Source organism: Lycorma delicatula, chromosome 13 (assembly GCF_047948215.1).
Source record: "Lycorma delicatula isolate Av1 chromosome 13, ASM4794821v1, whole genome shotgun sequence".
Lineage (NCBI taxonomy): Eukaryota > Metazoa > Arthropoda > Insecta > Hemiptera > Fulgoridae > Lycorma > Lycorma delicatula.
Genome location: NC_134467.1, coordinates 37,049,692 through 37,063,464, shown reverse-complemented (window position 1 = coordinate 37,063,464; position 13,773 = coordinate 37,049,692). Strand labels below are relative to the sequence as shown.

At 34.3% G+C, this 13,773-nt stretch overlaps 1 protein-coding gene across 1 annotated transcript in view; it reads right to left on the bottom strand.

Annotated features, from left to right (window-relative positions):
- The window catches only part of Liprin-gamma (liprin protein kazrin), a 316,506-nt gene extending 303,101 nt beyond the window's left edge, over window positions 1-13,405 (bottom strand). Inside the window, exon 1 of the mRNA XM_075381547.1 lies at window positions 13,317-13,405. The gene's annotated coding sequence lies outside the window, so the exon portion shown is untranslated. The remainder of the gene's footprint in view (window positions 1-13,316) is intronic.
- Window positions 13,406-13,773: the final 368 nt, after the last annotated feature.

Genomic DNA, 13,773 nt, shown 5'->3' with positions numbered 1-13,773 from the left:
TCGCATTGGAAATATTCGTGATTAAGTCTGTAATATTGACTTTAAGTTCATCAATGGTGTGAGGATTGTTTTTGAAGGCCTCGGACTTAATATAGCCCTACAAAAAGTAGTCGGGAAATGTGAGGTCTGGGAACCTTGGAGATCATAAGCCCTTGCTTATTATTCGATCATCAAAGAACTCCACGGTTTCTCGAGACGTGCGGCATGTAGCGCCGTCTTGTTGAAACCAGCAATACCGTTCTTCAGGTTCCAGGAGGGGCATAAATTGGCGCACAATATTCCTCTATACTTCACCATTTACTGTCTGTTCGAAGAATACGGGTCCGACTATACGATGACGAGATATCGCACAACTCACACCAATTTTTTAAGGATGCAAAGATTTGTCTTGTAAAGCGTTAGGATTTTCAACCGCCCAAATTCGATAGCTTTAACTGTTCACATAACCATCAAGATGGATCCAAGCTTCATGGCTAAAGGACACTGTGTTTAAAAATTCGATTCCGTTATCACGTTCAAGAGACCTAAACCAAGGGCAATATTGCAATCGCTTGTTTAAATCTGGAGGCTGAAGCTCTTGGACTAATCGTACGCGATACGGATACAATTTAAATTTTTTAGCGGCTTTCTGAACACTCGAATATGACAAACCGACTAGCGTGGAAAGTTTTCGTAATCTTTTCCGTGAAGAATTGAGCAATCTTGTTTTGACATTCTCTAAAACGTCATTTGTCAAGCAAGTTGGTCGACCACTACGTATTCTGTCGCAAACACTACCTACCTATCTCTTGATATCGGTTTGCTAGCCTAGAAATTTACATTTTTTCTGGCGGAGGAACACCAAAAAATTTAATGTGAAATGATTCTTTTACACTCGCGTACGATTTCGTAGCAAAATATTGTTCAAGAATGAAAACTTGTTGTTCTATAGTAAAAGACATTCTGTTCGTAACACGACCGGAAACGGCACAAAAGTTTACACAGCTCAAGTAAAATCAACTCACACTGCCGTATCTATACCGGTTGAGTAGTACCAACTTCGTGTCACAAAACAAAATTTCCTTTTCTTAGAAAAAAATTACCAGACATTAACAATTGGGTAACAGGACTAAAAAATTACTCTGTATAAAATATTAACTGTTCCAATTCTACTTTACGGGAGTGAAACATATTGATCGAAAAATGAAGTATCTATGATTCATGCTGCGGAATTGACATAGATAAGAGCAACAACAGGAGATTGCTAATAGCTGACGTAAATATGACGCCGTCGTTAAACACAATTAGGAATTATAGAGCTAATTGGTGTAATAATTTAAATTGAACATCATCAGAGCATTTACCAGTTAAAACTATTTAATATAATCCTTGTGGAAGGAGAGATCGTGGAAGAACGAATAAATGAAAGATGTCGGTGTGGGCGGAATAAGCCTATCATTTATATGGCAAAGAAATAAACTTATAGTATTTGTGAAAAATGATTTATCTATTTTTATTTATATTCAAACTTGTTGTATTTAATCGTAATCAAGTAAATTTTATTTACCGACTTTTAGAAGAAAAGTACGATATTACTTTCGGTCGAATGGTGTTTGTTTTTTTGTGAGGGGGGTGTAAATGAATTCTCATTACGTTTTCTGGTATAAGAAGTACGAAAATACCATTAACTTAAATCGAGGTTGCTTTATACATTTATATTATACGTGTATGTATAATCTGTTTTGGCTCAAAAATTTTCAAAACTACTTGATCAATTTCATTAAAATTTATATATTTCTGTAATAGTATATCTGAAGTTGTGCATATGAGAATTTTATGAAGATTAATTTATTAATTCTTGAGTTATGCTCAATTTAAGGTCGAAAAGATTTGATTGGGACAAGTTAAAAGTGTGATTCGTTATGATGCAGCAAGTTGGAACGTTAATGTTCCTACTTCCTTGTACGATGTAAAAGAAGTATTGTAATTAAGAAGTAATTGTAACCGAAAAATTTCGGTTTTCAAATTTCAACGGAAATATTCATTTTAACCACCCTAGAATCCATTTTTCCTAGTTTCGGCGTGACGTTTGTACGTACGTAAGTACGTATCTCGCTTTTTTTTTTGTCTTCAGTCATTTGACTGGTTTGATGCAGCTCTCCAAGATTCCCTTTCTAGTGCTAGTCGTTTCATTTCAGTATACCCTCCACATCCTACATCCCTAACAATTTCTTTTACATATTCCAAACGTGGCCTGCCTACACAATTTTTTCCTTCTACCTGTCCTTCCAATATTAAAGCAACTATTCCAGGATGCCTTAGTATGTGGCCTATAAGTCTGTCTCTTCTTTTAACTATATTTTTCCAAATGCTTCTTTCTTCATCTATTTGCCGCAATACCTCTTCATTTGTCACTTTATCCACCCATCTGATTTTTAACATTCAGTGGTCCATCTTTGTTATTTCTACTACATTTCATTACTTTTGTTTTGTTCTTGTTTATTTTCATGCGATAGTTCTTGCGTAGGACTTCATCTATGCCGTTCATTGTTTCTTCTAAATCCTTTTTTTTCTCGGCTAGATATATTCTAGCCGAGAGTACGTATCTCGCATAACTCAAAAACGATTAGCCGTAGGATGTTAAAATTTTGGATTTTGGACTGTTGTAACATCTAATTGTGTACCTCCTATTTTTATTGGAATCGACTGAACCAAAAGTCTCCAAAAAAGCCTAAAATCCAAAAGAATTTGGATTTTAGGACTTTTTCTTAATTTTTTTGGACTTTTTCTTAACTGCAATAAGCCCTAATTGAAAGCTTTTTAACGATATATGTCGTAAGTGGTACTTATTTTCATTGGTTCCAGAGTTATAGCCAAATGAAATTTTAATTAATAAAATTTCATATTTGGAAGGGGAAGTCAGACTTCATCTCCTCGAATCAGACTTCATATCCTTATTTTTTATTTTTTTATTTAAATATGTTGATTTATTAATAATTATTAACCTCTGACAGTAAGAACATTTTTAGGATAAATAATAATTCAATAATAACAATAAAAAAAATAATGAAAAAATAATGTGGGAGAATGTTAAAAAGGAAATTCTTAAATCAGCAAAAGCAAACTTAGGCAGAATAAAGAGAACTGGTAGAAAACCTTGGGTTTCAGACGATATATTGCAGCTGATGGATGAACGTAGAAAATATAAGAATGCTAGTGATGAAGAAAGTAAAAGGAACTATCGGCAATTAAGAAATGCTATAAACAGGAAATGCAAACTGTCGAAAGAAGAGTGGATTAAAGAAAAGTATTCAGAAGTGGAAAGAGAAATGAACAAATGGAAATAGACGGAGCATACAGGAAAGTTAAGGAAAATTTTGGGGTACATAAATTAAAATCTAATAATGTGTTAAACAAAGATGGTACACCAATATATAATTCGAAAGGTAAAGTCGATAGATGGGTGGAATATATTGAAGAGTTATACGGAGGAAATGAATTAGAAAATGGTGTTATACAGGAAGAAGAGGAAGTTGAGGAGGATGAAATGGGAGAAACAATACTGAGATCTGAATTTAAGAGAGCATTAAAAGATTTAAATGGCAGAAAGGCTCCTGGAATAGACGGAATACTTTTGAAATGCGGTGCTATAGGAGAATGTTAAAAATCAGATGGGTGGATAAAGTGACAAATGAAGAGGTATTGCGGCAAATAGATGAAGAAAGAAGCATTTGGAAAAATATAGTTTAAAGAAGAGACAGACTTATAGGCTACATACTAAGGCATCCTGGAATAGTCGCTTTAATATTGGAAGGACAGGTAGAAGGAAAAAATTGTGTAGGTAGGCCACGTTTGGAATATGTAAAACAAATTGTTAGGGATGTAGGATGTGGAGGGTATACTGAAAGGAAACGACTATCACTAGATAGGGAATCTTGGAGAGCTGCATCAAACCAGTCAAATGACTGAAGACAAAAAAAATATGTAATTATAAGGCTTACAAGGAAGTTATGGGTCGCCCGTGTCAGATTTTCAAATATGAAATAAATAAATAATTTTTTAAACGTTTAATTTTCGAAAAAAACTTGAAGTTTCAGAAATATTGAATAAAATTATATATTATTACTGTATGAAAAATGTAGGAAAATAATTGGGATTTGAACCGGGAACTTATTGAATGAAAGGATAAGACATCATGGAGTCTCCCGCCTCTTATATAATTTTTATAAAATCAATACCAGCTGTAAAATTTTTATTTGGCACACAGTCTATCTGAACTACCCGATGTGCATCTGATTTCTTCTAAGTACCTTTTTTTTATAACCCAGAAGCTGTGAAAATTAAAAGAAAAAATTACAGAATGTTTCTAAAATGGGCTGGCTATACATTTCTTGATTCTACTTGTAAAATTAAACAAAAAATATCCTTAGGAAAAATTGCAATTTCTTCTTCGTTCTCCCACTGTCCGCCATTTTGTTATTTTTATATAAAAATTTATATCTTAAGTTCGGATTGAGAAATCACATTATTATTTGGTAAGCATCTTGGTAATAAAGTTTTAAAATTAGAAAAAAATTAGGACTAAAAATACTTTCTCAAATTACAAAATGGCGGCCATTTTTCTTTTTCAATCCGTTATATCTCCGTAATATAAATTTTGTCAAAATGTATGTCATTGCTAAAATATTCAACCTTTTATTTTGAACAAAATGACATTTTATTTTTTTAAATCGGTAAACAAGTAACCGAGTTATAGCAGAAAATTGATGTTGTAATATTGTGTCTGTTTTCATGTCCTCCACTTTACGTTTAATTCGATTAAATATTAATTGCTTTTATTTATTGTTGATTCTAAATATTGTAAATTAGTATCAAATTAAGTAATAATTTTCTTACAATAAAATTTAACATTACATAATAATAAAACAATTGATATTAATTTTTCACTTTTGAATAATTTTACAGAGCGACTATTACTACAGATCATGTTAACAATGTAAAAATGAAGCTTCTTTCAACAGGAATTCTTCTTTCAAAACAGTCAGAACCAGCGTATCTGGAGGGACCAAAATCCTCACGGTACCTTCCAAAGTAGCCATCAATAAAGATTTTCCTTGAACTATCTTTTGGGTCCTGTCATTCTACCAAATCGTTTAAATTGAGAAAATTATCTTTATCATTTGATCGAAAATCTTCCACATTTTATGGAAGATCTACCTTTACAATTAGAAGAATATATCGGGTGATTCAAAAAGGACTTCAAAATGTTAAAAGCATATAAAAATTTATTTAGATAACTTACATATTCGGTTGAGTTCTCATTTCATAGAAAAATACATCAAATTTTGACTCACGTAGCTCATTAGTACCGAATTCGGCCACCAGTGCTGTTACCAGATTGTTAAAATTTACTGGTGCGGAACGTACTCGCTGTGGTTTTTGGTTTAACGATTCACAGTCAGCGACTGCAGTTCAACCTAATTTTCTTAGAGAATACGGTAAGGAGTCTTTTAGGCATAAAATTTACTCTTGACATCAAACCTTCCTTGAGACAGGCAGTTCTGTTAAACATACAAAACCACCAGGATGCTCACGCGTCCCTGAAGCTGCTGTGGAACGACTCAGAGAAAGCTTTGAACGTAGTTCAAAGAAATCAACTCGACGTGTCTCACTTTAGACTGGTATTCCACAAACTACTGTTTGGCGCATATTACGTAAACGATTGCATTTGAAGCCATACAAACTTTCTTTTTTTTTCCTGTTTAGCCTCCGGTATCTACCGTTTAGATAATACTTCAGAGGATGAATGAGGATGATATGTATGAGTGTGATTGAAGTGTAGTCTTGTACATTCTCAGTTCGACCATATCTGAGATGTGTGGTTAATTGAAACCCAACCACCAAAGAATACCGGTATCCACGATCTAGTATTCAAGTCCGTGCAAAAATAGCTGGCTTTACTAGGACTTGAACGCTGGAACTCTCGACTTCCGAATCAGCTGATTTGGGAAGACGCGTTCACCACTAGACCAACCCGGTGGGTTGAAGCCATACAAACTAACCGTGGTTTAACACTTTACAGATAACGACAATGTTGCTCGGCAGCATTTTTGTGTAGACATTATGAATAGAATTGCAAAAAACGGTACATTTTTAGATAACGTAATAATTGGTGATGAGTCAACATTTGAAAACCAGTAACTGCCGAATTTGGGGTTAGCGAAAACCCTCATGAAATTTTGAGGCACATTCGTTAAAAGGAAGAAACATGAAAATAATGAACGAAGCGGGAAATAAACATAGCTGGACGAGAAGGACGAGCGAAGGGAGTCCTGACCGTAATAAAATATAATGCTATGATTTTTTTAGATTACCATATATAAATTTCGCGGACTAATTCATAAAATCTGAAATAATAATCAGAGTATCAGAAATGCTGAAGAATTCAAACCAATTAGAATTGATAATTTATCATTCGGCATAGCAAAGATTTTCCCTACTCTATAGGTCGAATAAAGTCATTAATGAGCAATTCAACTCGGTGATTCTTTTTTATAAACCCTCCCAAAAGTCAGGTCTTAACGCCAAGTAATTATCTCGATTCCTTTATCCATTCATCAAGGGGAAGATATCATTCTTTATACAGCGTTTTTTTTATAAATCGATTATATATATATATATATATATATATCAAGATAATGAGTTTACGTACTTCACTTTGTATGAAACGCATATTTTTATCAATGAAATATTCCCGGTAACCATGAAAGCTACTGAACCAATCATTACGAAATTTTAACTGTAACTTTCTTATGACCCCCGGAGTATTACCTAAGTTCAAATCTTTTACTAGGTAACTTCTTTTTCTTAATTTAATGTTGCTGTTATTGTCATTGTCTATATCGATCGTTATAAACTTCTTCAGAAAGTTTTATTTTTATAGCTTACGGGCTCATCTGCTTTGGTCATTAGCCCAAATGGAAATTTGTAGCTTAAAAAAAAAAAGGCATGCTTAATCGGGATTCGAACCGCGGACCTCCGGTTGAAAGGCCGAGACGCTACCATTCCGCCACGGAGATCGGTATAAAGTTATTATTTGATTTACTAAATATACATACACATATATATAAAACAAACCTATACCCGCTAGGTGGCACCGGTGTCGAAATATTTACGAAACAAATATACAAATAGCCTTTTTTCTTCTATATATATAAAAATGAATGTTTGTCTGTCTGTATGTCTTTTATGCCTTCCTAAACCATTCATCCGATAGCGATGAAACTTTGGGGAATGGTTGGACGTATGCCAGGGAAGGTTTCTGAATTAGTTTGAACCAACTAAATGGCGCTGGGATCTAAATATTTCGAAAAATTGTATTTATAGTCTGATTTGGCTCATATTCAGAATACGTGTTACTTACATGGAAAGAATTATCTCTGAAAGAAATGAACCCGCTAGATGGCGCTGGGGTTGAGATATTTAGAAAAATTATATTTATGGACCGATTTGGTTCATATTCAGAATATGAATATTAGTTACGTGAAAAGAAATATTTTTGCAAAAACTATACCCGCTAGGTGAGGCCCGTGTTAAGATATTTACAAAACAAATAAACAAACAAATATACAAACAGACTTTTTTATTCTATATATATATATATAAAAAGGCATATTCGTATGTGTGTCCGTAAAAACCAAAAAACTAATGGACCTATTTACGCGCAGACAAAAAGGTAAAAGGGGAAAATGGAAAACTGTGAAAAGGTGAAAAGGGGAAAAGGTGGAAAGAGAAAAGGGGAAAACGGGAAAGGGTAAAAAGGAAACCGGAAGAGGGTGAGGGAGAAGGGTGAAAGGGAGAATTTGGAAAGGGAAAAGGGGAAGGAGAATAAATGAAAGGTAAAATTTGTGAAGTTCAGTTTTTTTATTTTTTTATCAAATTTTAAATTGTGTTCATTTATATATTCTCTCTCTCCCACTCACTCTCTCTCTCTCTCTCTCTATCTCTCTCTCTACATATATATAGTAATAGCGAAGCATTGCCGGTTCTGCTAATATATATATATATATATATATATATATATATATATATATATATATATATATAAAAGGCAATGTTCGTATGTGTGTCCGCCTTAGACTAAAAAACTACTGGACCGATTTATGTGTGGGTTTTTGCAAAATGGTTCGCGTTGTCTGGAGAAGGTTTAAAGCTATTGAAATTCTCGATTTGACCATTAAAGAGAAAGTAAGGGATATTCTGAACAGACTACCGTGTTTAGAGAGTACTTTGAATTAAATCCGATAGGTAGTGCTGTTTTCCTGTTGAAGAGTGTTTCAGCTATTCAGAAGATGAGGTCGGAATGTCTCGATGATACACAAAAGACCGATCGTGGCCCTGAAAGAGGGTAAGCTATGGTGGGGCAATCTGCTTCTACGTCACTACGGTAGTAACTAGAAGGTAATGCTGAAAAGTGATGCCTGTTACTCCCAGGATGGTTAATAAGGATAAAAAAAAGGTAGTGCTGTTTTGACAATTGGATTTATTTACATTCTGACTTTTATAAAGGAAAAGGTTAAATTTTGTGAAGTTCCGTAATTTTTTGTAAGTTTCTTGATGTTCAGTATTTACTGTGATGATTTTGCTGCCATATTTCTTTCCACCGACTACTGTGTTTAGAGAATGGTTTGAATTAAATCCGATAGGTAGCGGCGCTGTTTTTTTGCCGATTGGATTTATTTACATTCTGATTTTTTATAAACCGAAAGGTTAAATTTTGTGAAGTTCCGTACCGTACAGTTTTTTAATATTTTATAAAACTTTCAATAGTGTTCGTTTAATCTAAATATAAATATATATATATATATATACATTGCCGGGTTTGCTAGTTTTCTATAAAAAATGATCTCTTTGTTTTTTTTCAATATCTGTTTAGATTATCGAGAAAAGTGACTTTAAAGTTTTGACTATGTACGGTATTATTATTTTAGATTTGTCTTTTATTTTCTTAAATTTTCACTTAAATTTCTTTTTCGATACTAATAAATAAGTCACAAGGGCATGGAAAGCTCCCTCTGCTTGGAAAGTCAATGCTTCTCGCATGGGCAAGTTATTTGTAGCTTGTTTCAGAGTCTCCTGTGGGAGCAATCTGTATAAATATACTCCAGAGAGAAAATGTAAGTATTGTATACAAGTTCATTCTTTAGATTACACTGTTCACGAACTATTTCAGAAAAAAAAGAAACAAAAAAGTAAAAAAAAAAGAGAATCGAAGTAGGGTCATCTCATCTTTGGATTTATCATGAAACGCTAAGAACCATAAAAAACATTTTTACCCGTACGAAGAACGGATAACCAGGAGTAAAAATTTATAACTACTGGATAGCACTATAGCTCTAGAAGGGAAAGTATTGTAATTCAATTTGGGTATTTGCGGTTTTCACCGAATCTTAACGAACAAAAACTGGATAGAAATTTTCCGAAGTCAATGTTCGTACATATGTGTTTTCGGTGTTGACCTCTAAATCGTCTTATTTCTAGAACTACTGGACCGATTTTGATCAAACTTGGTAAGATTATTTCTATATATGTAGTATTGATGACGTTAAATTTTCAACTTAAAAGGTCAAGGGGATGAAACTGTACAACAAAGTTACCCTCAGTAACTTTTTTTTTGGCAAAAAAAAATTGTTTTGCAAAATGCACTTTCACCCTAAAAAATGCTGTAGTCATCTGTTATGTTGTGACGTCACAGGTGAGCGGTAGAATTAAATAAATTAATAATATTTAAAGTGAAAAAAGTAAATCGGTCTGGCTGGGTTTCAAGCTCGATCGGGACCTGATGCATTAAGCCTCGCGGCTACACCAGTCTACCGACCATACGAGCGAAATTTGTTCATGTACAACTTACATAGAACAAATTACATTACTTTAGTTAGTACCTACCGTCACCGCTATTACCGCCACACTAGCGCGAATTAAATACGCTATGAGCGCTATTTATTTAATCATTGAATTAAGTAAACGAAAAAATACTATATTTAAAATTGATAAATATTTTAAATTAAGTTCTATGTGTAAGACATGTATAAAAAACCCACAGTAGTAGGACTTTATCGGAACGTGGCTTTAGCCTTGTGGTAAGAAAGTTTTACTAGTATGTTGTCAGCTTTTTTTTTAATATTGTGGCAGAATATTTTGAAACCCGCAAAATTCAGATACTGAAAGCTTCGAAAAAATTACAATTCACTAATAATATTTGTTTTATAGGTTAACAGCCTTTAATTGTTATTTATCAGTAATATTTTTATAAGAAAGAGAATAATGAACGCAATGGAGATCCTGGTTAGACGGATAGGCGAGCGAAACGAGCCCTGATCGGATAGTGAAGTAATAATTATATACTGGATTGATGGATCCATGAAAAAATAAAAGTTCTATAATATACAATATATATATAAAAGTTTAATAAAATATAAAAGTACAAAGTTCAAGTACAATATATATATGTACAGAGCGTTTCATAATGTTCTTCGGAGTTTCGAAAATTCATTAACAAAAAACTATTTCGAATCACAAGAATAAAACAACTACTGTACGAAAGAGTATTTCAAATAGTTTTTTTCCAGATATACTAGGCAGTTAGTAAACTATTTCCCCGCTAGGCGTCGACAGTAGAGAAACTGGCTGCCACGGGAAGGGAGAAGTCGTTTTGTGTGTTAGAATTTCACTTGTCAGAGTCAGTAATTTCTGTGCAACGTACATTTCGGTTGAAATTTCATAAAGAGACACAAAGTGACAATTTAATTCGTGCACGGTATAAACAATTCAGTGAAACCGGTTGCGTGTGCAAGCGAAAATCAACCGGTCGTCCATCAACCTCAAAAGTCTATGTCGAACATGTGCGTGCAAGTTTCATTCGCAGCGCGTCAAAATCGACTAGGACTGCAGGTAGAGAATTAGGAATTCCGAAAACAACAGTGTGGAGAGTTCTCCGTAAACTTTTATTGTGCAAACCGTACTGTCTTCGATTAATCCAGCGTCTTTCTGATGGAGATAAAACACGTAGGCTCGATTTTTGTATACAATTACAAAAAATATGTGGTTAGATGAAGGTTTTCTAAACAAGATAATTTTCAGCGATGAAGCAACTTTCCATATTAGCAGCAAAGTAAACGTGCGAGTTTGGGGGACTGAAAACCCACACGCTTATGTGAAACACATTCGGGATTCTCCGAAAGTAAACGTTTTTTGTGCGATCTCTGGTGAGGCAGTGTATAGGTCGTTCTTTTTTATGGAAACATCAGTAACCGGTATGATATACCTGGATATGTTACAATTATGGCTTACGCCTCAGCTACTCAACGACTTCATTTTCCAGCAAGATGGTTGTCCTGCCCGTTTTCATAACGAGGTTCGACAATACCTTAACACAACATTACCTCGGCGCTGGATAGGACGTGCGTCTGAAGAAGATCAACATATTATGCAGGTATTGACCTGCATAATATGCATGGCAGGTCATGATGACAGGTATTGACCTGTCATCTGATGAAACTGGGAGACTAATCAATAGCATGTTAAACAGTGAAGAAACTTGGAAGAAAGTTGAGTTGGTCATCAAAAGAATACTTACGCAGAAAAACAATGATGAGAGTGAAGACTAGGTTTTTTAAACTTTAGCATAGGACAGGGTGGACAGCCTCAGTGGTGAGGGCTGACATGCCGAGGTGTATCAGTTCCGATGATCCACTGGGGACTCTTAAGGGTTTTTTCGTTGGGTTAATATCAAGATCTGAGAAGTCCCAATCGCCACGTCGCGACAATGCATGGTATTGTCGTGACGTGGCGATATACGGATGAGGCAAAAGAACTCAAAAGAACTGACCGGTGGGCCGACGTGCCATGCCGGACTTATAGCCGGTAGGTGGGAAGGCCCATTAGAGTAGAACAGGCACTCCCCTGGGTGGCGCAATACCAACCAGTCGGACCGGCCCAGGGGAGTAGAGTTCAAAAAAAAATATATATATATAATAATATGGGGTGGCCACATATTATGCTGTGGCCACCAAGATCACCAGACCTCACGCCATGTGATTTCTTACTCTGGGGTTACGTGAAAGATAAGATGTTTACCCCACCGATATCGCACGATATCGCTGAGCTAAAGGATCGCATAATCGATGCAATCAAATCTATCGAAAATGACATGTTAGAACAAGTTTGGCAAGAGCTAGCTAGACTTTCGTGTTGATGTGTGCCGTGTCACCAGAGGAACACATATTGAACATTTATAGATTTTAACAAAAACTGTGTGAGGCCTTGTATCACCTCGTACAACTTTCATTTAGGAAAGTGAAATATTTTTTTGTACTGAATTTTTGTAACTCCTAAGAACAAACACAAACACGCCATGTGTGTGTATGTGTATATATATATCAGGAAAAGTATTTCCTGATATTCAAATTAATCATAGAAATCACGATTGGCTCAGTGAACGAGCTATCCTTGCCGCAAAGAATAAAAATGTCTATCGACTTAATAATGTTATTCAATCCGGCATTCAAAGTGAGGAAATTGCATATAAGTCGATAGACACCGTTGTGGAAGCAGATGAAGTAGTTAATTATCCAACGTAATTTTTAAACTCACTTGATCTGCCAGGGATGCCACCACACATATTAAAATTGAAAATAAGTGTGCCAATTATCCTGTTGCGGAATATTAATCGGCCAAAACTCTGCAACGGCACGCGACTTGCAGTTAAGAAATTGATGAATAACGTAGTGGAAGCAACGATTTTAACGGGGCCTTTCAAAGGTGAAGATGTCCTCATTCCTCGAATACCCATGATCCCGACCGATACACCATTTCAATTTAAAAGATTGCAGTTCCCAATTCGATTGGCATTTGCAATCACAATCGATAAAGCACAAGGTCAATCTTTAGAATTGTGTGGTTTAGATTTAGATGCAGATTGCTTCTCACATGGACAACTGTATGTGTGTGTTCCCGAGTCGGCAAACCAGATAGCCTTTATATCTACGCAGACAGTGGAAAAACAGAAAAATATTGTATATCCACAAGTATTGCAAAATTAAACTTCTATGAAACGTATGCTTTGTTTTGTTTCTCATTTCTCATCCATGCATCCACAATGTGCCACAGCGAAGCGTGGCAGGTATAGCTAGTATATATATATATATATATATATACACACGAATAAATTGGTTTTGTCGTATATGATTGCGATATTAAACAAAATAAGTAGAACAATTAAAAATGCTTTTACACCAAAAGGGATGACAGAATAAAAAAAAAATAAGTAAAAAATTTACCTCTGGTTATTGTTGAAAATTTTCAGTATAGTCGTGATTTTTTCGATTGTGTTTTTTTTTCTTGAATTCAATAGGTTATTCCAATTTTATTTGATCTGAAACATAAAAAATAAAAGTAAAATAAAAAAAATGAATTTCATGTTTATAATAGACTCTTTCATGCATGTTAAAGGGATGTAATATTTTGTATAAATATCCACCAAAATAAGTATATCGTAATGAAACAGCATAGAGATAAACGCAATTAATTAAACAGCAATTAATTAAGAGATAAACGCAATTAATAAACAGCCAACATTACAGTAAAAAAAAAAAAAAAATGATATAAATACTATCACGCCAATAAATCTTTAATTATTCTACAAATGAAGCTGATATTCATGTTAGATCTGATTTTAATTTTAACAACCTGATTAAAATTGGATAGTAATTTCACAACGTCGATACCGAAATATCA